This window comes from Dasypus novemcinctus, chromosome 5 (assembly GCF_030445035.2).
Source record: "Dasypus novemcinctus isolate mDasNov1 chromosome 5, mDasNov1.1.hap2, whole genome shotgun sequence".
Taxonomy (NCBI): Eukaryota; Metazoa; Chordata; class Mammalia; order Cingulata; family Dasypodidae; genus Dasypus; species Dasypus novemcinctus.
The window spans coordinates 19370342-19398178 of record NC_080677.1 but is presented as its reverse complement, the minus strand read 5'-3'; positions in this window follow the sequence as shown (position 1 = coordinate 19398178).

The following is a 27837-nucleotide window of genomic DNA, read 5'->3' as shown; positions in this document are numbered from 1 at the left end:
TTTGTCGGCATTCAGTTGTTCATAGTATCCTCATAAGATCCTTTTTATTTCTATGGCATCAGTAGTAATGTCCCCTCTCTCATATCTGCTTTCATTTATTTGAGTCTTCTCTCTCTCTGTCTTTATCCATCTAGCTGTTTGTCAGTTTCATGGATCTTTTCAAATAAACAACTTTTGATGTTGCTAATTCATATTGGTTTTTTTTTTCTCAATTTCATTTATTTTTGCTCTAATCTTCATCATTTATTTCCTCTGCTGGATTTGGGTTTAGTTTGCTGTCCTTTTCCAGTTCCTCCAGGTGTGCAGTTATGTCTTTGCTTTTAGTTCTTTCTTCTTTTAAAAATATAAACTTTAGGGATATAAATTTACCTCTCAACACTACCTTCACAGCATCCCATAAGTTTTGATATGTTATTTTCTTGATTTCATTCATCTCAAGATATTTACTGATTTCCCTTGCAATTTCTTCTTTGACCCACTGCTTAACAGTGTCTTACTTACCTTCCATATATTCGTGGATTTTCCAGTTCTCCATTTGTTACTGATTTCCAACTTCATTCCATTATTGTCATAGAAGATGCTTTGTATAATTTCAATATTTTAAAATCTATTAAGGCTTGTTTTGTGACCCACATGTGGTCTATCCTGGAGAATGATCCATGTGGATTTGAGAAGAATATATATATCCTGCTCTTGGGAGGCACAATGTCGTATATATATCTGTTAGGTCTAGTTCATTTATCATATTGATCAGTTCTGTTTCCTTATTGACCTTCTGTTCTAGATTTTCTATCTATTGATGAGAGTAGTGTATTTCAGTGTCCAAATATTATTGTAGAAGTGTCTATTTCTCCCTTCATTGTTGCTGTTGTGTGCCTCATGTATGTTGGGGCTCCCAGGTTAGATGCATAAATATTTCTGATATTTATTTCTTCTTGGTGAATTGCCCCTTTTATTAATATAGAGTCCTTCTTTGTCTCTTATAACAGCTTTCAACTTAAAGCCTATTTTGTCCAATATTATTATAGCTACCCCAGCTCATTTTTGGTTACTAGTTACATGGAATATCTTTTTCCATTTTTTCACTTTCAACTATTCATGTCTCTGGACCTAAGGTGAGTCTTTTTGAAAAAAAATAACATATAGTTGGATCATGTTGTTGTTGTTGTTTCCCCTTCCCCCTTCCCCTCCTCCTGCCCTCCTGGGGTTTTTTGGGGGGTTGGGGGTTCTGTGTCCATTTGTTGTCTTCTTTTCTTGTTTTTCTCCTCTAGGATTAACCGGAATTCAATCCTGGGGACCTCTGATGTAGAGAGAGCTTCCCTGTCACTTGTCCCACCTCATTTCCTGGTCTCTGTTGTGCTTCACCTTGACTCTCTCCTTCATCTCTCTCTCTTTTCTTAAAAAAAGATTTATTTATTTATTTATTTATTTATTTCTCTCCCCTCCCACCCCCCCCACCCCTGTTGTCTGTTCTCTATGTCTATTTGCTGCATTGTCTTCTTTGTCTGCTTCTGTTGTTATCAGTGGCACATGAATCTGTGTTTCTTTTTGTTGCGTCATTTTGTTGCGTCAGCTCTCCATGTGTGCAGCACCATTCCTGGGCAGGCTGCACTTTCTTTCACGCTGGGCGGTTCTTCTTATGGGGTGCACTCCTTGCGCATGGGGCTCCCCTATGCGGGGCACACCCCTGTGTGGCACGGCACTCCTTACGCGCATCAGCACTGCGCATGGGCCAGCTCCACACAGGTCAAGGAGGCCCAGGGTTTGAACTGCGGACCTCCCATGTGGTAGACGGATGCCCTAACCACTGGGCCAAGACCGCTTCCCCATCTCTCTTTTTTTGCATCATCATCTTGCTGCATGACTCATTTGTGTGGGCACTGGGTCACCACACTGGCACTCAGCTCACTGCATGGGCACTTGGCTCGTGACGCAGCCACTCGTGGGAACTCAGCTCTCTGTGTGGGCATGCTTTCTCTTTTTCTTTTTTACCAGGAGGGCCCAGGGATCGAACCCAGCTCCTCCCATATGGTAGATGGAAGTCCTGTCACTTTAGCCACATCTGCTTCCCTGGATCATGTTTTTTAAAATCCATTCTGCCAATCTGTGTCTTTTGATTAGGGAGTATATTCCATTAGCATACAAGTTTTATTACTGTAAAGGTAGTATTTACTTTAGCCATTTTGTCTTTTTTTTTTTAATATGTTGTAGCAGTTTGGTATTTTTATGAATTCCAAAAATAGATACTGGATTTTATTTGTAAACTGTTATGTTCTTCTGGTCATATTATATTGTATTGGATTCACTTTTACTTGAGTTGTGATTAGGGCTTTGATTGGGCCACATCAGCAGGATGTCAAGTTCCCTGCCCCCTTGGTGGGTGGGAGGACTCACAGAGAAAACTAAACAGCAAAGGAGTTAGCTAGAATTTTAATGCTGGAGTCTTGGGAAGTAAATACACAGAGAAGCAGATACATGAGGGAAGAGAAAAGGCTCCATTAGACAGCAGAGACCCTAGGAAGAGAGACCAGCCATTCACCTGATGGTTTCCAGGTGATAGTCTACAGATAGTTTACAAGTCTCCACCTTGTGGAGAGAGCAGAGCAGCTGAGCCCAGAGAAAAACAAGCCCTGGGAGAGACAAGACTTATCCCAGTCTGCAACTGATATTGGAAGAAGCTGGGACAATGGAGACTTGAGAGGAAGAGGAAGCCTGAACCCTTGTAGACATTGGCAGCCATCTTGCCCCAGCACCCCAGCACATGGCAACAGACTTTGGTGAAGGAATAAACTTATGCTTTATGGTCTGGTAACCATAAGCTTCTACTCCCAATAAATACCCTTTAAAAAATGCAACTGGGAAACGGACTTTGGCCCAGTGGTTAGGGCGTCCGTCTACCATATGGGAGGTCCGCGGTTCAAACCCCGGGCCTCCTTGACCCGTGTGGAGCTGGCCATGTGCAGTGCTGATGCGCGCAAGGAGTGCCGTGCCACGCAGGGGTGTCCCCGGCGTGGGGGAGCCCCACGCGCAAGGAGTGCGCCCGTGAGGAAAGCCGCCCAGCGTGAAAAGAAAGAGCAGCCTGCCCAGGAATGGCGCCGCCCACACTTCCCGTGCCGCTGACGACAACAGAAGCGGACAAAGAAACAAGACGCAGCAAATAGACACCAAGAACAGACAACCAGGGGAGGGGGGGGGGAATTAAATAAATAAAGAAATCTTAAAAAAAAAAAAAAAAGCAACTGATTTTCAGTACTTCGCATCAGCACCCCTTTGGCTGACTAATACATATGTCATATAATTTTTCTTTTCCTTTATTACAACCTTGTTTTCTGTATAGTTGGTCTTTTTTGAGGTATCAGACCATTCTTTTCTCATTTCTGTTTCTATACATTTTAAAAATACTTCCTTTGTGGTTACCTTGAGATTATATTATACATCCTACATGTATAACTGCCTAATTTAAAAGATACAAGCTTTTCTTCAATAGCCTACTTATTAAATGCCCTCTTCTCTCTCTGTGTCCCCTCTTTATTATTGGTCCCACTTTACCACTTTATATTTTGCATATTCATTATCAGAAAATAAATTTTTCTTTTTCAATTATACTCTGGTGCTTATAGGAATTAACGAACAAGAGTGGAGTTGTATATTGAGTATATATATATTTTTTATTTTTAGTTATTTTTATTATCATTTTTAAGATACATAAATCACACAAAATGTTACATTAAAAAATATAAGAGGTTCCCATATACCCCACTCTAGCCCCCCCCCCCACTGCTCCCCCATCAACAACTTCTTTCATTAATGTGGCACATTCATTGCATTTGATGGATACATTTTGGAGCACTGCTACACAGCATGGATTATAGTTTACATTGTAGTTTACACTCTCTCCCAGTCCATTCAGTGGGTTATGGCAGAATGTATAATGTCCTGCATCTGTCCCTACAATATCATTCAGGACAATGCCAAGTCCCAAAAATGCCCCCATATCACACCTCTTCTTCCCTCTCCCTGCCTTCAGCAACTCCCACGGTCCCTGTCTTGATAACAATGATATAATTTCTTCCACTGCTAGAGTCACAATAATTCTATAGCAGAATACTAGTAAGCCCACTCTAATTTGTATTTTATAACTCAATTCTGAGGACCATGGGATGGCCATGCCCACTCCACCTCTAAATTGAGAGGGGGCTTAGATTCCACATGATTGATGGATGGGATTCTGCTGATTGCAATTGTAGACTCTCTAGGTTCCTTGGTGTGGTGATTGACAATCCTCACCTCCCTGTCAGCTGACCTGGGTAAGTCAAATGAACTGGAGAGTAGGTGTTGCAAGTCTGCTGAGGCTCAGGGCCCAGCTGGCACATGGACAGTCCAGAGATTCAAGTCCCCTGGGCATACACCAACTGCAGCATCAACCACAGGTTCAGTAAGAATGACATGTGTAGAGAAGTCACATCTGAGTCCAACTTCATTACGCTCAGGAGCACAACTTCCAAAGTAGGGCCCACATGGCAATGAACTGAACTCCAGAGTCATCTGCCATGACTGTAGCCCTGGGCATCTCCATAGACCTCAGGAGGACCACTACGTGTGGTTCTATCTACTTTGGCTGTCTCTGAGATTCTGTTGAGACATGCATAAGCGCAATCCCTCTGATGACCTCCCAAATTATTTTGAAGTCTCTTAGCCATCTAGACTCGTTTGTCTTTACCATTTCCCCCTTTTATTCAAGGTCTTTTTCTAGTTGCATCACCAGCTGTTGCTTGGTAGTAATCCCTCAGTGCCAGGGAATCTCATCCCTGGGAGTCATGTCCCACGCTGGGGGGAAGGTAATCCATTTATTGCTAAGTTTGACTTAGAGAGTGGTCACATTTGGGCAACATGGAGGCTCTCAAGAGGTAACTCTTAGGCACCCTACACCTCGAGACCTAGTCGAAATTTTAAGCATACAGGCTAATAAGCATAGTCATCAATATCAAGGGCCCATCATTGGACCATCCTTCTTCATTGGTCTTTGCCCTTGCACTTAGGGAATTGTTGCTGTTCCATTGGAGAATGCGACAGAGTTCCCCAGGATGGGAACTCAGCACTCCCTCAGTTGTTGTGTGAAACTACCCGCTATGTCAATATCCAATGAACATCCAAACATATCTATATACCCCATATGCATGCCCTGGAGAACTCCCTCTCACCCTTTCATCCCCCATCAATGACACCCCACACCAATGCTCCCTCCCTATCATAGCTGAACCCTTCTGTGATCCAAAACTTTTTAAAAATGAAGTCAAATATATTGCCAAATTCAAGTAATAGGAAAATGAAATAGTAATGATAGTTCTAAAAATTAGAAATAAAATCCAAAATAACTTAGAAAATCTAAAATAAAGTGAAAAATAAATTGGGATATTAAAAAAATGAGAAATAGCATAAAAATTTTTTTTATTTTCCCTTTCATCACTGTCATAGTGTTGCCCTGTATATACAGTGACAAGTCAATCTCGTCCATTTCTTCCTCAGTGTCTTACATCATTTTTAAAATTATGTCTTCAAAAAATTTTTAGGTCACTTTAAAGTCACATATAGAATGTAGGGGACTCCCATCTACCCAAAATTCTCCCCCTTTTCTCCCTGCCCCAGGAGTGATCTTTCTACATGTAGATATTACATTTGCTAAAACTGATATACAAATATTGAAATATAGCTACTACTTTATGGTTTACATTTTGTACTATACACAATTATAAACTTTTGGTTAATTTAACATGGCCAGTATCCCTCATTGCACGATATTGCAGAACACTTCTATTGCCCCCAGGTTACCCCCTATTGCATCTATTCTATCCCTCTCTCTCCCTCCCCTTGGGGCCCACAGTGACAACCAAACTTTACCCTTGAAGGGCATGATTCATAGCTACTTGCAACAATCCTGGGGACTTGACACACTTGTCTGTCCTCCCCCATTGGGAACCACCAATGCCCTCAAGAGACACCCTCCCCTCTGTTTGAGAACATCAGGCCTTGCCAGGATGGGGGTACAACACCTTCCTGCTCATTTGTATGTGTCTCCACCCACTGATATAACACATTTTGACAAGATGAGCACTAATACACTCCCTAGAAGCCTGCCCTTGGTACACCCTAGGCCAGATGTCCCCCATGAAACATTTTAAACCAATAACCCTTCCTTATTATATTTTCTAAAAAGTTTTCTCAACATTATAGTTTCAACCACATACCTGACAATCTCCTGTGTTCACTTTGTCTCCCCAACAATGCCCCTAATTCCATGGACCATCTGACCCATCCTCCCAACCCTAGCCCCCTCGAGCTGCAAAGCTCAACCCAATAGTATCCCTATACCCTCATCTTATCCCTTCACTGCACAACTACTTACCTCCACATTATCATAGATCTCGCCCATGTGAGAGTTGGTTCACAACTTTCCTCTCCCCACCATTTCCTGTAAGCCTAACATCCAGTCTCTAGCACTGTAGGACAGCTTGATTTGCCTAATTCCTATCAGAGAGGTCATGTAGTATTGTCCTTCAGTGCCTGGCTTGCTTCACTCAACATAAGATTCTCAAGATTCATCCATGTTATCCCATGTGTTAGTACTGTATTCCTTCTTACAGCTGAGTAGTATTCCATTGCATGTATATACCACATTTTGTTTATCCATTCATCTGTTGATGGGCATTTGGGTTGATTCCAACTTTTGTCAATAGTGAATAATGCTGCTATGAACATTGGTGTGCATATATCAGTTTGTGTCCTTGTTTTCAGTTCTTTTGAGTGTATACCCAGCAGTGGGACTGGTGGGTCATAGGGCAAATCTATAGCTAGTTTTTTGAGGAACCACCAAACTGTCCTCCACAATGGGTGGATCCTTCTACATTCCCACCAGCAGTGGATGAGGGTTCCCATTCCTCCACATTCTCTTCAACACTTGTTGTCTTCTGTTTTTTTTTTAATAGCCGCCAGTCTAATGGGTATAAGATAGTATCTCATTGTAGTTTTGATTTGCATTTCCCTAATAGCTAGTGATGTTGGTCATCTTTTCATTTGGTATCTAGCCATTTCTATTTTTCTTGGAGAAGTGTCTGTTCAAATCTCTTGTCCATTTTTAAAATGGGTTGTTTGTCTTTTTATTTTCAGGATCTAGGTTTCTTTATATATGCTGGATATTAGGCTACTATCAGATATATGTTTACCAAATATTTTCTCCCACTGGATAGGCTATCTTTTTACTTTCTTGACAAACTCCCTTGAGGTGCAAAGATTTTAATTTTGCTTGTGGCTTGAGTGTGAAGTTCATAAAGCCATTTCTTAATAAAAGGTCCTGTAGATGCTTTTCTACATTGTCTTCCAAGGTCTTTATAGTCTTGGCTCTTATATTTAAATCTTTGATCCATCTTGAGTTGATTTTTTGTATAAGGTGTGAGATGATATTCCTCTCTCGTTCTTTTATATATGTATATCCAGTTCTCCAAGTACCATTTATTGAAGAGGTCATTCTCTCCCAGATGAGTGGGATTGGTGGCTTTGTTGAATATCAGATGACTGTATATGCAAGGATCTATATCAGAACTCTCAATTCAGTTCCATTGGTCAGTATGCCTATCCTTATGCCAATACCATGCTGTTTGACCACTATAGTTTTGTAGTATGTTTTAAAGTCAGATAGTGCCATTCCTCTGATTTATTTTATCTTTTTCAATATGTCTTTGGCTATTTGGGGCCTCTTGCCCTTCCAAATAAATTTCATAGTTTTTCCAGTTTATTTAAAAATGCTATGTCGATTTACATTAGGATTGCATTAAATCTGTAGATCAGTTTGAGTGGCATAGACATCTTACTGATATTTAGTCTTCCTATCCATGAACAGGGAATATTCTTCCATTTGTTTAAGTCTTCTTTGATTTCCTTTAAATGTGTTGTGCAGTTTTCTGTGTATAAGCATTTTACATCTTTAGTTATATATATTCCTCTGTATTTGATTTATTTATTTATTATTGTAAATGGTATTTTTTCTTGATTTCTTCTCAGATTGCTTGTTATTGGTGTACAGAAATGCTACTGATCTTTGCGCACTGATTTTATAACCTACAACTGTGCTGAACTCATTTAAAAGTTCTAGAAGTTTTGTTGTAGATTTCTCAGGGCTTTCTATATATAGGATCATGTCACCTGCAAATAGTGAAAATTTGACTAATTCCTTTCCATTTTGGATGCCTTTTGTATCTGTTTCTTGCTTCGGTGCTTGAGCAAGTACTTCTAACACAATGTTAAATAGGAGGGGTGAGAGTGGACAGCTTTGTCTTCTTCCTGATCTTAGAGGGAAAGATTTTAGGATTTCACCATTGTACATGATGGTAGTTGTGGGTTTTTCTTACACACCCTTTATCACATTCAGAAAGTTTTCTTCTACTCCTATTTTTTGCAGTGTTTTCATCAGGAAAGAGCATAGTATTTTTGTTGAATGTTTTTTCTGTATCTATGGAGATGATCATGTGTGTTTTTTTTTCTTTTGATCTGTTTATGTGGTGTATTACATTGATTGATTTTCTTATGCTGAACCATCCTTGCATACCAGGATGAAAACCACTTAGTCATGGTGTATAATTCATTTGATATGTTGTTGAATACGATTAGCAAGTATTTTGTTGAGGATTTTAGCTTCTAGGTTCTTTAGAGAAATTGGTCTGTAATTTTCCTTTCTTGTTGTGTGTTTGTCATTGGTATTAGGGTAATGTTGGCATCATAGAATGAATTAGGCAATGTTCCTTCTTTTTCAATTTTTTGGAAGAGTTTAAACAAGATTGGTGTTAATTCCTTCTGGAATGACACCTGTGAAGCTGTCTGGCCTGGGAGTCTTCTTAGTCGGGAGGTTTTTAATGACTGATTGTATCTCTTTACCTGTGATTGGTTTATTGAGATCATCAATTTCTTCTTTTGTCAATCCAGGCTGTGAATGTGTTTCTGGGAATTTGTCCATTTGCTCTAAATTGTCCTTCTTGCTGGCATATAGTTTGTCAAAGTATCCTCTTATGATAGTCTTTATTTCTGTGAGATCCGAGGTGAAAACCCCTTTCTCATTTCTAATTTTGTGTATTTGCATCTCTTCTCTCTTTTTTTTTTTTGTAGTGTGTAGCTAAGTGTTTGTCAATTTTATTGATTTTCTCAAACAACCAACTTTTTGTTTTGTTTATTTTTTTCTAGTGCTTTCTTATTTTTTATTTCATTTAGTTCTGCTCTGATCTTTGTTATTAATTTCTTCTTCCTTTGGGGTTGGTTTGTTGTTTTTTTAATAATTCCTCCAGGTGTGCAGTTAGGTCATCAATTTTAGCTCTTTCTTCATTCTTGATATACGGATTTATGTCTATGAATTTCCTTCTCAGTACAATTTTTGCTGCATCCCAAAAGTTTTAATATGTTGTGTTGTCATTTTCATTAGCTTCAAGGTAGTTACTGATTTCTTTTAAGAGTTCCTTGACCCAGTGTTTGTCTACAAGTGTGTTGCTTAACTTCCATATCTCTGTTCCTAATCTGGTTCTCTGGGCTTTGCAGTTTCCAGCTTCCCAGCTTCATTCCATTGTAGCCAGAGAAATTATTTTGCATGATATCAATCCTTCTGAATTCATTGAGACTTTCTCTGTAGCCTAACATGTGGTCTATCTTGGAGAATGCTCCATGTGCATTTGAGATGAATGTATTTCCTGCTGTATTTGGGTGTAGTGTTCTGTATATGTATATTAGGTCCAGATCCTCTAATATATTATTAAAAATCTTTGTTTCTTTATTGATTCTTTGTTGGGGTGGTCTGTCTAATGGTGATAATGGTGTATTAAAGTCTCCCAGTATAATTGTAGAGGCATTCCTCTACTTAGTTTTTCCAGTGTTTGCCTCATGTATTTTGAGGTGCTCTGGTCAGGTGCATAAATGTTTATAATTTTGCTTTCTTCTTGAAAAATTACCCCTTTTACTAATATATGGTGAACATGTTTGTCTCTAACACTGTTTTGAATTCAAAGTCTCTTTTGTTCAATATTAGTATAGTCAATCCTGCCCTTTTTTGGTTATTGTTTGTTTGTAAGATTGTTTTCCAGCCATTTGCTTTCAACCTCTTTGAATCCTTGGGTCTAAGGTGGGTTTCTTGTAGACAACATATTTCCTTATCCATTCTGCCAATCTGTGTCTCTTGACTGGTGAATTTAATCTATTACATTGAGTATTATTAAGCTCAAGGAATTTCTTACATTAGCCATATTTTCTTTTGATTTGTGCATGGCATACATTGTTTTTATTTCTCTTTTTATTCCTGTAGTTGTTCTTGCACTCTCCACTAACCTGTCTCTCTTGCTTTTTCCTTTCAATCTGTAGAACTCCCTTTAGTATTTCAAGAAGGGCAGGTTTCTTATTGGCATACTCTCTTAGTTTCTGCTTATCTGTGAATATTTTGAACTCTCCATTATTTTTGAATGTCTGCTTTGCTGGATAGAGTATTTTTGGCTGGAATTTTTTTCTTTTACTACCTTGACCATGTCATGCCACTGCCTTCTGGCCTCCATGGTTTCAGATGAGAAATCAGCACTTGATCTTATTGAGCTTCCCTTGTATGTGATGGGTCTCTTTTCTCTTGCTGCCTTCATATTTTCTCTTTGTTTTGAGCATTGGGTAATTTGACAAGTATATGTTGGGGTATGCCTGTTCGGGTTTAGATTGTTTGGGGTATGCTCCACTTCCTAGACATGTACATCCTTCTCCCTCAATAGGTGTTAGAAAGAAATCTGCACCTGTAAGAGAATAAAAGCTCACCTGATTTTGGAGAAGAAGAGAATTTTATTAATGATCTTTCAAAAATGGGCACCAGTGCCCTGGACAAAATGGCTGGTGGGCCAAACAATAAGAAACAGTGATAATTATAACCTAAACCTAACAGGCAGGTCCTTTCCTTGTTCCTCACTGATTGGGTACTTCATGGGTTACAGCCTATCTGAGACATCTAACTAACTCATGCAGTTCCCACTCTGAGTCCCTGTTCCCATGCTCTCTACACTCTGGTGGGCTGGGTGGCTCGGAGTCACTTTCACCCTGGTGGACTTTACAAATTTGGCACCGTTTTCACTACTGGTTCCATCCTCAGCACTCACCATTGGCTCTCCCTCATTTTGGTGCCACTTTTCAAATTTTTGGCACACCAAAGCTACTAGAACCCCTTTCCCTCCCTCCTCCATTGGCAGAACGGGTTCTAGCTTCCCCTTTGTGTGAAAATTAAACTCAAACCTTTTATTAAAAACTCCCCCTTTTTCTTTTAGATTCTTTCTAGTTTTCACAATTTAGTTTGTCAAATCTACTAAGAGCCTCTGCACATTCTTCATCATAGAGATCTTCCTCTTTAAGGGGATCCAAGTTGTTTTGCTAGTACTGTATGGGCATGTGTTTGGTTAGGGCCATTTCAGTTGTCTTTTTTTTCTCTGCCCTCCCCCCCTCCCCCCACCAGTTGTCTGCTCTCTGTGTCCATTCTCTGTGTGTTCTTCTGTGTCCGCTTGTGTTCTTGTCAGTGACACTGAAATACTGTGTTTCTTTTTTGTTGCGTCATCTTGCTGCGTCAGCTCTCCATGTGTGCAGCGCCACTCCTGGGTGGGCTGCACTATTTTCATATGGGCAGCTCTCCTTACATGATGCACTCCTTGCACATGGGGCTTCCCTATGCTGGGGACACACCTACGTGGCACAGCACTCCTTGCACGCATCAGCACTGTGCATGGGCCAGCTCCACACGGGTCAGGGAGGCCCAGAGTTTGAACCCTGGACCTCCCATGTGGTAGGCAGATGCTCTATCAGGTGAGCCAAATCCACTTCCTATCAATGAGTTTTTGAGCTAACCCTCAGGCATACCAGATGATGCAACATCCACCTGCTCTGGGTACCCCAGCCACAATGGTAAGGGAAGTCAGGACAGATAGTGCCACTCCTTTCCATTTTCCAAACCAACTCTCTAACCATTCTGTAAGTGGGTTGCCAATGCCAGAATTTTCTGCTAACTCTTCAGACAAGGCTGTTAAGCCTTGCAAGGCTTTGGTGATAGTCCCATCTGGGGCCATATTATTGGGGATGAAGGTACAGCAACTACCTCCAATCATAATATAGATGCCTGCTTTTTCTGCTAGCATCATGTCTAGGGCTATTCTATTTTCCCATGCCATTCATCTAGTAGCATCCAACTGTTCTGTTATTCTCTTAACCACATCCCTAGTGTAACTGATAAATATTTGTTGATTATATAGTTAATCCAATCCACATTTTTGTTAATGGTGACCCACCGGAACAAGAATGACTCAAATCCTGCAGCTATCTGATTTCTAGCTTTAAATTCATTAGGGATTCCCCAGGGAACTCCTGTACTATTTAGATAAATTTGGTCATCAAAGGAACCAAGTGAACTTCTTTTCTTTCTCTTCCCCTCATTTTGCATTTTTTCTTTTTCAAATGCCAGGGCAAATGGGATGGCCAATTGAACTAGAGCACAGGTTCCTCCCCACTTCTCAGGTAACACTGGTTAGAGGATGCCCTTTCCACAGTACCACCAAAGGCCTGCTCAGGGTATGGCCAAACTGAAGAAACTGCCAGTACTATCCTCACTCACATTCCATACTTGTGTACACAAGGCCATGGTCCCAAGGTCCTGGAGCCCTTTTCCCCATCTAGAGAGCCTGGTAGAGTGACTTCCTGTTCCAAGATGGGAAGCTGGTATGGCTTTGATGTTTCCCTTTTTGACAGGAGGGAACAGAGAGGACAATGTACTACAATTTTCACCAGGAGTAGCATTCTGGAAGAGGAGCACCATGCACTTAAACTCCCTTTCATGCTCTTCCATACCTAATGGAAGGGACACAATATGAGAAGTGGGCTGGCCTGTTGCACAAGCATAACAGTTGCTTTTGTTCAGACTCTGGACTGTATATTTGACCCATTCTACCCAGGCATTTGCATCTCCACATCCTGGCGCTATTTCTATGGTCTGCTTTAAATTTTCTGCCTTAAGTATTCTGACTGCTTTGGGATCATTCTGCATTGGGGAACAGGCCTTTGGTGGGTTTTCCCTTGGCATCTCTGAAGGGTTAGCTGGAGGAGATGTTGTTGACATCATATCTACAGGGGGAGGAAGGATTTGAATACAGAAACTCCCAGAGGATCTTTACCTGTAACATCCACCCCCATCCCATAGTGTGTATGGCCTCCTCTGTTCCCGGTGGTCCACCCCTTGTCCTCAGTAGTCCACCACACAAAGCTCCGTTTGAGATGGGGGGAGGTCGAGATAACCTCTTGGTGACTCCGGGCATAGATATTTATTTGCCCACTCAGCTGCTGCTGCTGTCCTGAATCTCCACACCTTATCACTTGGCAAGTGTCAAATGGCACAGTCTGAGACTCTAGGCCTTCAGTTGTATTTACTATTAATTTAATGAGGCTTGTCATGACTTGAATCTGAAACATCACAGTCAGTATAATTGCACTAGACAAGATGGATATAGATAACAGCCTTCCCTCTAAGTGGAGAGATATCTTTCTGCAAAGTCTACTGATACAGAGCCCAACCAGTCCTTTCCCCTTTCTGATATACCCTCCCAACTATTGTCTTCTCAGAGTGATCTTTAAAAGACCTGAAGTTGGAGTTATTTTCCAGGACTCAGACGATGTTTTTGGGTTCTTATCATCCAGATCAGAAACTGGTCCTTTTACTCGAGAGTAGGGGGTCCAGCCTTTTTCTGCTGTCTGGACTGCAGTCTCAGTTGCCAACAAGACTTGATAGGGTCCTTCCTAGGTTGGATGAAGTTTGGACTCTTTCCATGACTTGATTAGGACCCAACTGCTGGGTTGGTGTTGATGGACAGTGAATTTGAGAGGCAGGTCTGGGCCAGCAAACCATGATGCCTAAGGGATGACAAAGTAGAGAACAAAGCCAGTATATAATTCTTAAGGAAGAGATTCTTTGACTCTAAGGAAGGGAGGTCTCAGTCCTCCTAGGAAAAGCAAGCCAAAAAGCATTTCTTAAGGAGGGATTCCCAGTTCTTTTCTACGGGCAGTTTTAATCCTCAATAGGGTTATGGGTAAGCGCTTAATCCAGGGTAACCTTGTTTCTAAGACCAACGTAGAAAGATGCTTCTTGAAATTCTGATTCATTCTCTCCACTCTCCCTGAAGATGGCTGGTGCCAAGGTATATGGAAGTTCCATGTAACACCCAGGCTTCACATAATAATCTGGAGTACATGGAATGTAAAGTGGCTGCCATTGTCTGGGCCTATATTTTCCACTAACCCATAATGAGGAATGATTTGTTTGAGGATAATTTTGAAAGTTCCTGATGCTATAGCTGAGGCCAAAGGATATGCCTCCACCCGTCCTGTCAGATGATCTACAATAACCAAAACATACTTCAGCTGACCCATTGGGGGCATTTCAGTGTAATCAACCTGAATGCTCTGGAATGGTCTGAGGCCTGGCTCCCATCCCCCTTGTTCTTGCTTCCTTAAGACTTTCCTATTGACCTTTTGGCAAATCATACATCGTTCACTTATTTGTTTAGCGACAGTATAAAGGCCCATACATCTAAAATGCTTAAGAACCAGATCACACATGGCCTGTACCCCCCAATTGTCTCTCTTGGTGTAAGACTGCTAATACCGCTCTCATCACTTGGTTATTCAACATTTGCCTCCCATCCAGGAGAAACCATCTCCCTTGATCATCTGGGTCACTCCTAACTGCTCCAGCTCTTTCACATCCTTTTCAGAGAATGTGGGGACCCTGAACTCTTTCAGTAATGGTGGGTATCAGGATCATCAACTTCAAAGAGGAATTAAGGGTGGCTTCCTGAGCCTCTTTGTCTGCTAACTTATTGCCCTTTGCTTCAAACATCTGACCTTTCTGATGTCCATTTACTTGCACCACTGATATTTCCCTAGGTAAAAAGATTGGCCAATACTTGTTTTATTAATTCTCTGTGGACTAACCCTTTTCCTTTGCTGTTAATCAATCCCTTCTCTTCCCACATTTTCCCAAAGGTGTAGACTACTCCATAGGCATACTTGGAGTCAGTGTAGACTGTACCATCCTTTTCCTCTCATAACTTGAGGGCTTGATTTAATGCATACAATTTGCAAGTTTGAGCTGACCAGTCATTGGGCAATCAGCCACTTCTTTCACCTCTCAGGTTAGTCCATCTACAATTGCATAGCCATTGTGCCTCCTTCCTTCTAGTACCCTAGAGGATCATCTATGAATAATTTTTTCTCCTGAGTGCAGGGAAAGTTCCCTGAGGTCAGATTGGACTTGGGTTTGATACTCAATCAGGTCTAAACAATTGTGCTTAGGAGACTCTATTTGGTCAGATCCCTTCCAAAGGAAGGAGGCTAGTTTTAGCTATGGTCTGTTGTCAATACAAAGTCATTTTTTCCATTAGGATAGTTTCATACTTCAGAATTCAGGAGTCAGTTAGCCACCTTTCTGCCTTCTGAGACAGTAGTTCTGACCTGATGAGGGGTGCTAACGACTAAGGTGCCTCTGAAAGTCAGCTTCCTGCTCTCTTCTACCAGAAAAGTGGTTGCTGCCACAGCTTAAAAGCATCCAGGCTACCCCCTAGAGACAGGATCCAGGATTTTGGAAAGGAAGTCTTTGACCTCCCCAGATTTGTGTCAGAACCCCTAAGGCTGTCCCTTTATCTACTGTAACAAGGGAAGGGAGGGCTGGAACAGGGGTCTGCACGCACCAGTGCCCATTCGAGCCCCTCTAAGGCCCCTGCTTCCCATTCTTTCCATTTTAACTTGTCAGGCTCTTCCTCCAACAGTTTTTGATATAAATCCTCAATTTGCGATGCATAAGAGTTTACCCATAATCTACAATATCCTACCAATGTCAAGAATTTCCTTAGTTCTCTTTTTGCCTGGGGAAGAGGTAATTCAATTATGGCCTGAATTTTCTCTGGATTTATCTTCTTTCCCTCACTGATAAGATGGCCCAGGTATCTGACTTCTCTTTCTACAAATTGTAGTTTACTCTTTGATACCCTTAAATCTTGATCTTCCAGAAAGTTCAATAGGTTCTTTGTGGTCTGGGCTACCACCTGCCTTTCTTCACCTGATGCTAGCAGATCATCTAAATATTGTAAAAGGACTATTTCAGATGGAATTGAAAATTTCTCCAATACTTTCTCTAGTTCTTGCCCAAAGAGTTTGGGGGATTCCATGAAACCCTGGGATAAGACAGTCCATCTGTACTGCCGCCTCCTTCCAGTGAGGATGCTCCCATTCAAACACGAATAAATCTCTACTCTCTGGGTCAAGGCGACAAGCCCAAAAGGCATCCTTTAGATTTATTACACTAAGCCATTTATGATGATAGGGGATCTTACTGAGGAGGGTGTAAGGGTTAGGGACTACAGGGTGCCAAATCTGGACAATTTGGTTGATGGCCCTTAGGTCCTGCACCATCCTCCAACTACCATCCAATTTTTGCATGGTTAAAATAAGAGATTTAAAAGGGGAAGTACAGATTTCTAAGAGTCCATCTCAAATAAGACCCTCAGTGATGGGTTGAAGTCCCTGTCTCTCTTTTAGGGGAATGAGATATTGTTATTGACAAACAACTTACCCTTCCTTTTTCAAACTGATCTTAAAGGGGGAAACTGCAATCTCCTCCCCCCCCCCCCCCCATTCCCTTCCTTCCATCTGTCCATCCCTCACTCCCAACTCCAGCTGCATGGGTATTAGGTCCCTTCCCAACAAATTACTCCCAGCTTCTAGATGTACAACAGAGGGCTCAGAATTTGGTCATCCTCCCAACAAATGTCAGTAGGCTCAAGAATGGGAACTTTAAACCTCTCCACTTTTACCCCTGAGACTATGAGGGAACTACCAGAGAGTTTGGTTCCTGCCGGGAGGTGGTTCACAGAAGATCGAGCTGCTCCAGTGTCCCCTAAAAATGTAATTTCCTCTTGATATGGGCCCACCTTTAGATTTACTAGAGGCTCCTGGTGGGCTTTTGATATTAGGAGCTTCTGACCCTCCTAGTCCTCAAAATTCTTCAAGGGTATGACCCAACTTTCTTTCTTTAAATTTAGATACTCTCTCTTAAAATGACCAGGTTTCCCACAATGTTAACAGCCTGCAGAGTCCTGCACTCTCTTAGCCCCTTTGTCCAAGCTAACCCAGCCTGCTCCTCTTTCTCATTTTTGCTTGTCTTCTCCCTACCTAACTTCTGATCTTTTCTTTACTATATGGTCAACTGTGCTCATCATGACTTTGGTTTTCTGCTTCTGCTTCTCCCCCACCCTTCTCACAAACACTTTCTGAGACTCTCTTTCAATAATATTTTCTGGATCTTTTTATGAATGTCTATTTTCTGGATCTTTTTATGAATGTCAGGCCAAGATCCCTTTACATAGCTGACCTTTAGCATTCCCTGGATCACAGGGTAATCAGGACCCATTCCTGAATATTTCCTCACCTGGACCCTCAATCTTTGCAGGTAAGCAGAGGGAGTCTAGTTTTTTTTTTCTTGATTCACCTCAAATGCCTTATTTAAATTTTGGGATTTAGGCATGGCCAATTTTATCCCCTGTATAATGAGGTCTCTAAGATCCTTCATTTGTGCTCTATCATCCTGATCATTATTATCCCAGTTAGGGTCTACATTAGAGAACTTTTTCTCTGCTACCATACCCCTTATCCAGGTGAGTGCTGTGTTTCCCACTCCTTCATAGCCACCCTCCTCACCACTCCCCTTTCTTCTCTCATAAAGAGGATACTCATTATAGACATAAGTTGAGACCACCCATATAGACTTGGGCCTAGGAATTGATCCACTTGCTCAGCTAGCCCTGCTGGATCTTGCGTTAATAACTTCCTCTCCTTAAAGTTCCTGACTTCTGTACTTGTCAGTGAGGCATTTACATAACCGATCTCTCCTGGCCCAATTGGTACTTAACTCAAAGGTAAAGAGGCCTAATGGGGATTTTCTTTAGGGGCCTTGGTAAAGGGAAAGTTCTGTATATTCTTTCTACCTTGTTCCAATTCCTTCCTTAACTGCTAGGGAGTCATAACTGGTAGCGCGATGGGCACCAATTGGCACTCTGGCTTCCTGGGGACTTCGCTGGTTTCTACTGGACCTTCCAAATCCACCAGTTCCTTCCCTGGGAGAGGAGGGGAAACACACAGGGGAGGAAGGCTTAATAGGGGTTCCCAGGCTTTAGCTTTTTCAGACTTAATTTCTGGGTCTGGATTTCATGGGATAGAGAATGGTCTCTCTCCCCTTCAACCAGCACATGGCATAGTCAGACTCCTTCTTGGAAAAGGGTTTCTTTTCATTAACATAAAGTATAAGGTCAGCACAGAGCCAATCCTCATCTGCCCCATATTTTGGTCAGAATACATCAGGCAGTAAAATGCTTTCTTTGGCCCAAATGTAACAACAATATTTAATCATTTTCTTTTTATCCTTTCCCTTGGTCTGATCATTATTGGTCCAATGTTTCAACATCTTCCCTAATGGATTATCCAGAGGAATGTCCTCAGGGGACCCAACAGATACCCCCTTTCCTCTTTTCCTGGCCAGCTGACTGCCTCTATTTCCCATTCTGAGTCTTGTCTGGGTTTCGTTCTCTCAAATCTTTTCACTTTGTCCGTCTCTGGCTCTTTCCCTCATGGGAGAAGGGAAACACAAATTGGAACTTCACACTCACTTCGTGCAGTATCTCATACACACACAATCAACCCCAGACTCATCAGAATTTCCCCACCATCTAAGGCAATATGTAATAGTCCCCATTTCTTACCTTGGTTGCCTGGTCAATGAGAGGCAGATTTTCTCTTCCCTTTTTCTTGTTCACAATCAGTAAATCCAAGTGTCTGGTCTCAGGTCCTTTCGGCCGTCAAAGGTGGGTCCCCAACAGCAGAGTCCAAGACTACTCAGTCAGCGGGGTGTGCCTTCCCCTCATCTGCCCAGGGGATCCCCCTCCAAAGCTTTAGGTCCTGCACGAGCCCCCAAAGTTGTTAGAAAGAAAGCTGCTCCTGTAAGAGAACAAAAGCTCACCTGACTGTGGAGGAGAAAATAATTTTATTAATGATCCTGCAAGAAAAGGCGCATGACCTGGATCAAATGCCCAGCTCCAAACAACAAGAAACAGTGAAATTTATAACCTAAAAACTAACACGCAGGTCCCTCCCCTGCATGTTAGTCCCCTGCCTATCCAAGACATCTAACTAACTTACATGGTTCCCATTCTAATTCCCTGCTCCCCCACTCGATACCCTCTGGTGGGCTGGGCAGGCTTGGCATCGCTTTCACCCTGGCACATTTTTAAAATTTGGCACCACTTTCACTACTGGCCCCACCTTCAGCACTCACCATTGGCCCTCCCTCATTTTGGCACCACCTTTCAAATACTTGGTGTGCCAAAGCCACTAGAACCCCTTTCCCTTTCTCCTCCATCAGCAGAGTCAGCTCTGGCTTCCCCTTTGTCTGAAAATTAAACAACCCTTTTCTTACAATAGGTTTGGGAAGTTTTCAGCCGTTATTTCCTCCAACATCCCTTCTGTCCCCTTTCCCTTCTCTTTTCCTTCTGGGATGCCTATAAAGGCATATGTTTGTGCATTTTGTGTTGTCATTTAAATCCCTAAGTCCCTGCTAGATTTTTTCTATCTTTTTATCTATCAATTCTATTATCTGTTTGATTTCAGATGTACCGTCTTCCATATCACTAATTATTTCCTCTGCCTGTTCAAATTTGCTGTTATTTGTTGAAAGCATATATTTTGTTTCTTGGATTGTGCCATTCATCACCATCATACCTGTTATCTTTCTATGTATGTTTACAGATTTCTTCAATATGCTCTCCAAGTGTTTTCTTAATATCCTTAATCTCTTCCTTCACTTCATTAAGTTGGTCATGATATTTGTTTGGACAGCTTCGATTAGTTGTTCGATGTTCACACCTCTTCCTGGTTTTTAGTTTGTTTGTTGGACTGGGCAATGTATTCCTGATTATTGGTGTGGTTTGTAATTTTTTTGGTGCTGTCTGGTCATCACTTTATTTTGATGTTCAGTTTATTCAGTTGATTAGCTTCTCCCTCTAGTCTTGGATTTTATTTAGTTGCTGTTTTGTGTGTGTGTTGTTTTCTTTTCGACACTTTGTTCTTCTTATTCTATTTCCTTGTTGTTGTTGTCTAATTTCCTCTGAAGGAAAAAGATTAGGGCCAGGGAAAGCAAAAGAGGTAAGAAAAGAAAAAGTATAATAGTAATATTGATAGTAAAATTAACAGAAGAACCATATAAGACTTATGAGAGTGAATATTAAACTTATATAAGCAGTATAGAGTTACAGGAATAAAAAAGCAAAGCACCTACAAACTGAATATGGAGAAGAATATAGTATGAATTAAAAGGCCAGCATGATGAGGAAAGAGGAAAGAGAAAAGAAATGACAAAAACAGAAAGAGTTAATAAAATATAGAAAACCAAATAGAAGTGTTAGAAATAAAAAACCAGAAGAGCTGGGGGCTAAAAAAAGAGAGGTGGAATGTAAGAGCAACAACAGAAGGTGGAAGACAGAAGGATATAGGAAGGAAAATAGATAGCACTGGTAGCCAAAATCGTACACACAGAAAAGAGGAAATCAAGGAAAAGGAAGCACAGGAAACAAGAAACAAACTGGCAGCACCTAATTTTAAAAAAAGGGCAGGGGTAATAAAGAGAAAGGAAAGACAAGCAAACAAATAAACAAAAAAAAAAAAACAGACAACCTCACAAGCAAGGAGTCAACCAAACACTAAGAATAACCAGACTTCCCTCTTACGCCCCTGTGGAGCTCATCAGGCTGCTGATGTTTATTAATCAATAACGCTGCAGCTTTCTTGCTGCAGATTTTGAAGTGGGTTTTAGTGAGTAAATTAAATTAAATTAAATTATATAACAAAAGAAATCTTTTTTTTTATTTTTAGGAAAAATAAGAGACTCAAGGGAAGCTAATACCAGGACAATGTCTATGTTTTCCCTGTCTCAAAGTATCAGCTAGGTTTTTAATATCCCAGTGGGTCTCTACTCTAAGAGGAGCCAGGAGTAGAATTAGGGACCTTGTATATTCAAGGCTGAAATTTCTTGTTGGGTTGATTAGCTTTTCAGGAAAATTTCCTTTCTCTGGAGCAGGATTGAATCTTTACAATTGGATAAACTGCTGATTAGGAATCTGTCCCCCCACCTTTTTTTCCTAACTTCTTTCTCTCCCAGGGCAGCAGATAGCAATAGCCTGTGTGAGAGTTCCCTTTTGAAATTCAAATGGAACTGTGGTGACAACTCACTAGAGAAAAAAATGACTCTCAATCTCCTTGAGAGAGAGCACCCACACCTTGCTGGGAACCCTAAATATGCTCTTGGAAGCTTATTAAACACTTCCTACTATCCCCCTCCCTTAGGTGATTTGCACAGGACTAGTTAATTGCCTGACTCCGCCTTCTCTCAGATCAATTTTCCCTATCCCAGGGAGGAAAGGTAAATCAGGCTGCCTTAGCAGATTCACCTCCTCCCTCTTCCTGGTTTCTCCTCAAACCAGCTGATATGCTCCTCAAAGCTAAAAAATGGGGTCCAGACAATTGAAGCTGCATCTGGGGGACTGAGATTTTGCCCCCACTTAGCCATTTTTTGTAGGAGAGATGATGTGGGCGCACTTAATCCAATGCCATCTTGCCCCACCTCCAGCACTATTGGATTTTGTATCTACCCTTCTAGTTACCTTTGCTGATAGCTTCATTTCTTCACAATACTCCAAACAATCTCTCCTACTGTAATTCTTGAATGGCAGTGTATTAGTCAGGGTTCTCTAGGGAAACAAACTGACAGGATACTTCTGTAAATATTATGAGAGTTTATAAATTGCTTCATATGACTTGTGGGGATGCACAAGTCCAAATTCCATAAGACAGTCTGCAAGTTGGAAATGCTGATGAAGGTTTGTGATAAATTTTCCAGGAGGAGCTGGGTGGCTGATGTACACATGGAAATTTCTCTTTTCTGAAATCATGGATTCTTTCTCTATAGCTTTCAACCAATTGAATGAAACATCTCTTATTGCTGAAGTTAATCTCCTCATTTGATTTTAGAAATAATCAGCTATAGATGTAATCAACTTACTGATTTAAGCCCACAAAATGTTCCCATGGTAACAGTTAGGCCAGTGCTTCCTTGACCAGATAACCAGGCACCATTATCTGACCAAGCTGACACATGAATCTAACCATCAGAGGCAGGTCTCTTGTTGACAAAAATCTCTCAGTTTCTGATTATCTGTGAAAATTTTAAACTTTCCCTCATTTTTGAAGGATTGTTTTGCTGGATAAAGGATTTTTGGCTGACAGTTTTTCTCTTTCAGTACCATAACTATATTACACAACTGCCTTCTTGTCTCCGTGGTTTCTGATGAGAAATCAGCATTTAGTCTTATTGAAGATCTTTTGTATGTGATGAGTAACTTTTCTCTTCCTGCCTTCAGAAATATCAACTTTGGCATCTGACATTCTGATTAGTATTTGTCTCAGAGTTGTTCTATTAAGATTTATTCTGTTTGGAGTATATTGCAGTTCTAAGACATGTATATTTAAGTATTTCATAAGAGTTGGGAAATATCCAACCAATTATTTTCTTAAATATTCTTTCTGCCCCTTTTCCTTCTCTTCTCCTTCTGAGATACTCATGGTTTTATAATTTGCATACTTCATGCTATCATTTAAATCCCTACCGATCAGTTTTTCTCATCTGTTCTCTAGCTGTTCTTCTGTTTGATTTTTATTGTTCTGTCTTCTAGTTCACTGACTCTTTCTTCTGCCTGTTCAAATCTGCTGTTGTGTGCCCCTAGTGTATTTTTAATCTCTACTATTGTGTCTTTCATCCCTGTAATTTCTGTTTTGTTCTTTTTTACAGTTTCAAAGTTTTCTTTATGCTCACACATAGTTTTTTAAAATAAACTTTCAGCCCCTTTAGCCATATTTTCCTTTATCTCCTTAAATTGATTTAGGAGATTTGTTTGAACTTCTTTTATTAGTTGTTCCAAATTTTGCATCTCCTCTGAAGTTTAATTTGTTCTTCTGACTGAGCCATACCTTCCTGTTTCTTAGTATGGCTTGCAATTTTTTGCTGATATCTGGGCATCTAATTATATTGATGAATTAAAAGTCTGTTTCTCCCTCTTGTTTAGGGTTTCATTGTTGATTGGCTTTGTGTTAGTGCTCTTCTTTGATGCTTGATCCAATTTATCCTAGACCTTAAGAATGGCCTGTGCATAATTGTTCAGATTTTCTTAGTGCTTCTTCATCTGATTCTTGCCCAGGATATATGGTATAATTTTTAAGATTCCACTCTTTGTGCAATTGTTTCACCTCCATAAGAAAGCCTCTTTTCCAGTGTTCTTTCTTCAGGAAACTTGATCTGTTCTATTTGGTATTGTGCAGACATTTCCCTCCAGTTCCTGAGATTTGTTTAAACTCTCTTCCTCACTCAGTATCCTATTTTCCTTTTCCTTTTCAGTTCTAGAACCCATCCTATCTTACATGAGTTCAGCTTAACAACCTTCCTTTCTATCTCCTGTGAGGCGTTCTGCCTCTGGTTTCTTCCCCATTAGCATGTCTCTACCTCCCACCCCCCATGGGAAGACAGATGGGGTCAATCCAGAAAGGTGGGCCACTCCAGAAAAGTCCATTTTGTGTTTAGGTTGTCCAGCCAACAGAAACTCAACTGATGAATGAAACCTCTTGCCAAAAGTTCTACCAGTTTCTCCCCACTCACCCTGGGGATACTTTTGTAAGCAGCAGGACTTAGAGGCTTGTGTTCTACCCTGGATCTCTGTGGACTTAGGTCCCTGTGCCTGGATATGTGTGGAGTTCTAACCATTTGCTGTGAGTGCTCTATAGTTTATAGCCAGCACGAGAAGGACCTGGGCCACTGCCTCTTTGTGACGCCAAACTGCACAGGACTGAGTGGAGACGATTACACACTAGTAGGTCAAGGATGGAAATTTCCTTATATTTTCTTTTTCTTCAACCAACATTTGTGGAGTCCTTCTCCTGTCCCTGCTGCCCTCCAGAATCCTAAAGCAGGCAGGATTTGTCCTTTTATTTGTTGATTTGCTGGGGAAACCTTTTCAGGGGATGTCCTCACCTACCTATTCAAGACTCTTAATTACCTTCTAAGTACTGTAATTGTTACATTGTAAACATTTTGATAATGATTTCATTGATGCTTAATTATAAGTATGTTATAATTTTTTAGTATAATTTTATCTTTGATTAATGAATTATTTGATTTGTGTATTTAAATTTCCAATATAGATTTACTTCTAGCACGAAATATTTTGCTTTATACTTAAAATGCTTTTCTTTCGTGTTTTTTTTCCGTTTTCATCTTTTATTGAATGATTAAACTTTACATCCTTTTATCATTCTATTGGCTCAGAAGTCATACTACAATTTATTAGTGGTTACTCTGAAAAATTTAACATGCGTACTTGATTTCTAGAGATTATAAATGTGCATATTATTCTCTTGATTAATGAAATACCTTTGATAATACCCCAATCACCATCCCTCCTATCATATAAATTATTACTATTTGGTAGTTTAATTCCACCTTATTTACATCCATCATCCCTACTAGTAATGCTTTACATATTTAAAATCCAGTCCCTACTTGTTTAGGTCTACCCATGTGTTACTGAGTTTAAGTTTTTTTGTATCTTGGTGTTTTGTTTGGTTTGGTTTGGTTTGGTTTGGTTTGGTTGAATCCTTCCGTCTATATTCATTTTTCTTCTTTCTAAAGTGTCTTTTTAGTCCTTATTTCAGCAAGAGTTTTCATATGGTGGATCTCTTTTGCTATTTTCCATGTTTCTTAAAACTCATGTATAATTTTCATCTCTTTGTCCCTTTGACAAAGAGACAATTCCCTCTTCATTTGTGTATAATCTGCTATTTAACTTACTCATTAAGTTTTAATTTCAGTTAGTATAATTTTCATTACTTGAAGTTTTATTTGATCCTTTAACTTTTTTAAAATTTACTGCAGCATATCACTCATACATAAACATAATAAACAATAAGTGTATAGTAATAGTTGTGAACTTATAAAACAAACATATATAACATCATACAGGGCTCTCATAAATCACCTTATCACCAATATCTTCCACTGTTGTTAAACATTTTTAATTAATGATTTAAAAGCAGCCTCAAATTATTACTACTAATCAAAGAATTTTCCCACAACCTACCTTATTATTATTTTTATATCATTTATATATATGAACATACATAAACAATAAGTTATAATTAAAGTTGTGAACTTACAAAGCAAACATGCATAACATCATACAGGAGTCCAATACATCAACCCTCCAGCAACACCTTGCATTGTTGTGAGACATCTGTTACAAATTATGAAAGAATATTGTCAAAATCTTACTACTAATTATAGTCCTTATCTTACATTTTGTGTATTTTTCCCCCAACCCACCCTATTATTATTTTTTAAATATATTTTTATGATGGAAGTTGTAAACTTCTCTCACTATGCCACACTGTGGTGGAATATTTCTTACAGAAATTTGAGATAATATCATCCTATTATTATTAGGCCCATAGGGCACACTTGGCACACGTTTTCCATACTCCTCCATTATCAACACAGTACATCTTTGGCACAAGATGCATGAATATGACGTTATTACTGCTAACCACAGTCCATGGATCACTCCAGCTGGATTTTTCCCATGCTTCTCCACATTCCCACTAACTGCAATGGTGATGTACATTTCCTCTAGCTAGCAAAGGACACTTTTGCATCTGTACCATCAGCCACAATTCTCATCCACCTCTGGGATAACTGTGCTATTCAGTTTCTAGATTATTCTCTAGCATTATGTCAGTTGGCATTTACATCCCTAGACTACCATGTTCAGCAACATATCCATGTATAAATGAGCTCTTACTCACTGTAATGTATTACCATCAACTCTGTACATACCCACACTTTTACAGTAGAGCTAATTAAAACTTTTATGTATATTAAACTTCAGTAGTCCATCTCAATCCTCCTCTTATCTCCTTTAAGAATCCACCATCTACCACCAGGACTTGAAGGTACTTTTCTACATTTTCTTTCAGAAGTTTTATGGTTCTTGCTTTCACATTTAGATTTTTTATTCATTTTGAGTTAGTTTTTTAAATAGGGTGTGAGATAGGGGTCCTTTTTCCTTCTTTTGGCTATGAATATCCAATTCTCTCTGCATCATTTGTTGAATGGACTATTCTGTCTGAGCTGTGTGGGTTTGATAGGCTAGTAAAAATCACTTGACCATACATGTGAAAGTCTGTTTCTGAACTAAAATTTGGTTCCATTGGTCTATGTGTCTGTCTTTATGCCAGTTCCATGCTTTTTTTTTTTTTTTTTTTTAACCACTGTAGCTAGCTAATATGATTTAAAGTCCAGAAATGAGAGTCCTCCACTTTGCTTTACTTTTTAAAAAATGTTTCTGACTATTCAGGACCCAATACCCTTCCAATTTAATTTGATAATCATGTTTTTTTTTTAATTTCAAAAATACTGGTGGAAATTTTATCAGGATTGTAGTGACTCTGTATATCAATTTCAGTAGAATTGACATCTTAATGATAGTCTTCCAATTTGTGAGCATGGAATATTCTTCCAATTAATCTGGCCTTTTAAAAAAATTAATTAACTAATTTTTTATTAAAGTTAATCGATCACAAATAATGTTACATTAAAAAACACAAGAGGTTCCCATATAACCCACTCCCCACTCCCCATCCTCATCATTTTCATAAATTTTATTTTTCGAAGATATATACATCTCAAAAAAATGTAACATTAAAAAGCATAAGAGGTTCCCATATACCTCACTCTCCACCCCACCCTACTCCTCCCACATCAACAACCTCTTTCATCAGTGTGCTACATTCATTGCATTTGGTGAATACATTTTGGAGCACTGCTACACTGCATGGATTATAGTTTACATTTTAATTGACACTCTCTTCCAGTCCATTCAGTGGGTTATGGCAGGATATATAATTCCCTGCATCTGTCCCCACAATATCATTCAGGACAACTCCAAGTCCAGAAAATACTCCCACATCACACCTCTTCTTCCCTCTCCTTGCCCTCAGCAACTCCTGTGGCCACTGTCTCCACATCAATGATACAATTTCTTCCATTGCTAAAGTCACAGTAGTTCTATAGAGGAATATTAGTAAGTCCCCTCTAATCCGTATTTTATTCCTCCATCCTGAGGACCCTGGGATGGTGATGTTCACTCCACCTCTAAATTGAGAGGGGGTTTAGATCCCACATGGCTGATGGATGCAATTCTCCTGCTTGTAGTTGTGGACACTCTTGGTTCCCTGGTGTGGTGGTTGATCATTTTCACCTCCTTGTTAGCTGACCTGGGTAATCCAACAAACTAGAGAGTAGGTGTTGCAACTCTGCTGAGGCTCAGGGCCCAATTGGCACATGGACAATCCAGAGATTCAAGTCTCTGAGTAAACACCAACCCCAGAGCCAACCACAGGTTCAGTAAAAGTGACAGAAGAGGGATGTGTAGAAAGGTCACTTCTAAGTCCAAGTCCATCACACTCAGGAGCACAAATTCCAAAGTAGCGCCAACTGGCAAGGCAGTGAACTCCAGAGCCATCTGCTCTGATCATAGTACCTGTGTGTCTCCATAGCCCTCAGGAGTCCCACTACCTAGAGTTGTATCTACTTTGGCTGTCTCT